Source organism: Echinops telfairi, unplaced genomic scaffold (assembly GCF_000313985.2).
Source record: "Echinops telfairi isolate 266 unplaced genomic scaffold, ASM31398v2 ScPeMD7_1;HRSCAF=3_0, whole genome shotgun sequence".
Taxonomy (NCBI): Eukaryota; Metazoa; Chordata; class Mammalia; order Afrosoricida; family Tenrecidae; genus Echinops; species Echinops telfairi.
Genome location: NW_022103896.1, coordinates 79,363,825 through 79,367,506, shown reverse-complemented (window position 1 = coordinate 79,367,506; position 3,682 = coordinate 79,363,825). Strand labels below are relative to the sequence as shown.

Below are 3,682 nucleotides of genomic sequence, written 5' to 3'. Positions count from 1 at the left end.
CCTGAACCTTTTTTTGAGCAGCCGTGAATTTCAACTGTTCACCATTTGCCCTCCCCAGGGCCTGCTCTCTATCTCGATCCACAACCATTAAGCATCTCTAGTACACAATGTTATGTGCCTCTCCTTCTGCCGCCGGAAGTGTCCATGAGTTTGAAATCATGATTGTTGGCCATCTAAAATGTTCTAACATTATCTGAAGCAGAGCGCTGTGACACACTGAATACCCTTTTACTTAAAAAGAAAAATACCATGTCCTTACTCTACAGGGGTGCTCCAGATTGAGTGAAATGGGGCTTAAAGACAACTGAGAACAAAGCCTTAGCCACATCCACAGTGGTTGCCACCCCAGAGGCAGTCCCCACAGCACAGTGACCTGTGTGGGTACCCCTGACCCACCTAGAATAAAGCTCCCTTTGTAAAACGACAGCTAACTCACAGAGCAACCACAGCTTTCCTCGAGCTGACCAGGGCGAAGAGGATGGTGTGCAAGTGCACATCACAGGTGCTGGTGGGTTCTGGCAGAGTACAAACAGCAGCCTTTAGGAAGAGCTCTTCCTACCAAACAACCAGAATACTTGTGATCAGATATTGGGATCCAGAGGACAGGGGGCAGAGGGAACTGTTGCCCAAAGTGAAAAACAGGAGGATTATACCCTAGAGCAGGGGTGTCATAAAATGTCATGAGGGAATTGTGTGTACGGTATTGCCTCTATCTTCCCTAAGTGCTATTTTCTTCATAACAATTTTTTATATTTTCATTTTATTTCAGAGCATTGTGGGCCACAAAAAATTACCTTGGGGGCCACATGTGGGGGACACCCCTGCACTAGAGAGCTGAAAGCACATCCACACAAACACCTGCACATGAATGCTCACAGTGACATGACTCATACTAACAAAAAAGTAGAAACAGCCCAATGTCCATCAACAGATGAATGTAACTAAACTGTGGTGTATCCACACAATGGGATTGTTAGTTGGCTATAAAAAGGACACGTGCTACAACACAGATGGACTGAGTAAACACGGTGCTCAGAGAAAGAACTCAAGCCCAAAAGGACAAAAGTTGTAGAATTCCTTCTGCGCTCAGACCAGCTATCCGGTCCTCATGCCGGGTGGCTAGGAAGCGCCTGTTGTCAGACTCATAGGAGCTTGGATTGGTCGGCACCTTGCTAAAATTCATAGCTGGGATAAAAGAGTTGAAGCCCGTTGACTTGGAAAGCTCTTCATTGGTGGGCTGAATGCAGAAACAAATGAGAAAGCCCCGGAAGCAGTACTTGGTGAATGCTGTACAGACGAATCGTGGAAGTGCTCCTGATGAAAGGACAAGAACACTAAGAAATCGAGAGGGTTTGCCTTGAAAGCCCAGCAGAAGCTAAAGATGTAGCCCGACATATGAACCAGAGGTCCTTAGATGGAAAAGCTACTGAGGACGAACAAGTCACTACACCCACGTTTGAAAGTGGTAGATGTGGAAACACACCACACCTTCAAGAAGCAAAGTCCCCCGGCCCCAGAGGTCTTTGAGGTGGAAGAGGGGGCAATAGAGGAACCAGGGGGACCTTTCACGTGGGAGGCATATGAATGATGGTGGCTATTCAACGGATTTTCACATGCGTTCTCCCAGGGGACTGCCACCAGGAAGTGGAGGGCCGCCTCCTGAAAGATCAGCTCCTTCGGGACCAGTGCGCAGCAGCAGTGGAATGGGAGGGAAAGTCCCACTGCCACGTGGAACAGAGTTACGAAGACCCACGACGAGGGACCCCCTGCCTTCCCACAGATAATTTTGCTTGTCCCCAAGAGATGGTGATAGTCTACTAAAGACAGCTATTCAAGCAGAGATTACCCAAATTCTTGTGATGTGAGAGATTATGCACCACCACCAAGAGTTGATACGGATCATAATTGTGGTCCTTCTGGTTCATGTGATGACTATTCATCCAGAGGCTGCAGTGATCGAGATGGCTATGGTCCTGGTCATGAGGATTCAGAGCATCCAAGTTCAGGCCTCAACAGAGATCCCTATGACAACGAGGATAACTCATATAGTGCTCCTCCTTCACCAGCCCCCGCCCCCATCATGTATATCTATATATCTCTCTCTCTATATATAGGTTCATACAGCAAGAAGGTATATAATAGCTAATTAGTCCACTTTGCAGTACAGAGGGTTCAGTTCAACTTACTTTCACGGAACAATCAATATACTGGAAGTCCTTCAACTCACGTTGGCTTTCATATAGCAAACCATCTTAAATATACAAATGAAATACAAAAATCTAATGTGATTAATTAGGCAAAACAAATAAAAGCCATAATAGCAAGGGGAGGAAATATTCAAGAACTAGAGGATAGTTATGAGGTTCATCAGTGCCATACTGCACCCTGGATTTATCATCCCTCCCATATGGCCCTCTGGGAGGGATTGTCCAATGATCTAACAGGTGGGTTTTGGGTCTCCGCTAAGTTCACACCCCTTCACACAATTCCCCATCATCTCATAGTGGAAGCAGTCTCTAGGAGATTGCAGCAACTCCATGGGATGGATATGGTGGAAGCTGAGACAGTTACTCCAGTACTTGAAGTACTCTCGACCCAAGGGGTCGTGATGGGGTTAGCAGACAAGCAAAAGGGCTTCCCCTCTATGGAAAGGGGTTAGCTTCCTCCATGTAACTCCTAATACACTTCAAGCTTTGGAGCTCCAAAAGGGGCTTTCGAAGAAGCTGATCAAAGAAACAAATAAAAAAATGGAAACTATTCTGTCATAACTACTCATGGACTATTAAGGAGAAACTGTGTTACTTTAAAAAAATTCCCGTTTTAAGGTCTCCATAATTTTTATGTTCCTGTGAGGAAAAAACAAACAAAACCTATTTAATTTTAGTTGGTTTTATGACATTGCTTTCAACAAGCAAATGTTAAATGAGTAAGAGTTCACTGTGGACTCGTGTTGTAATTCTCTTAAGTGTCCCTTAAGGTCACTTCCTATCCGATTCTTCCCAGTAAATGAAGCAACAACATTAAGTCTTCCATAAACATTTAGCCATCTAAAATGGAGAGATGAATGAATATGTCTCCCTAAGTGAGCTAGATCTTTTAGGGTGTCTTCAAAGTGAAATCTCAATATTCTGGGTGAAAAACCTGAGCTCAGCTGCTCATACCAGTCCACGCAGTCAACCCCAAACAGAAGGTCAGGCTGGCCAACGCGCTGCCTTTCTGCTGTTGCCTTGCTGCTCTGCACTTCCCTGTCCCCCTTCCCTCACTGAGTCCATTTAACGTGTGTATTAAACAACGAACAAACCGAAACTGCACTTACTAACAGCAGGTGGATGCTGACCCTTTGGGACCCTATAGGACAGGCGGAAATGCTTCTGTGAGGTTCCAAGATTGTGATTCTTTTTAAAAATTTTTTTTTTACAATTTTTAAAAATCATTTTATTAGGGGCTCATACAACTCTTATCACAATCCATACATATATTAATTGTGTAAAGCACATTTGTACATTCATTGCATTCATCATTCCCAAAACATTTCCTCTCCACTTAAGCCCCTGGCATTAGGTCCTCATTTTCTCCCTCCCTCCCCGCTCCCCTCTCCCTCATGAGCCCTTGATAATTTATAAATTAGTATTTTGTCATATCTTGCCCTGTCTGACGTCTCCCTTCACCCACTTTTCTGTTG

General features: G+C 44.7%; 1 pseudogene; it reads left to right on the top strand.

Annotated features, from left to right (window-relative positions):
- LOC101660727 overlaps window positions 1-3,682 on the top strand; it is a 19,567-nt pseudogene that overhangs the window by 7,504 nt on the left and 8,381 nt on the right.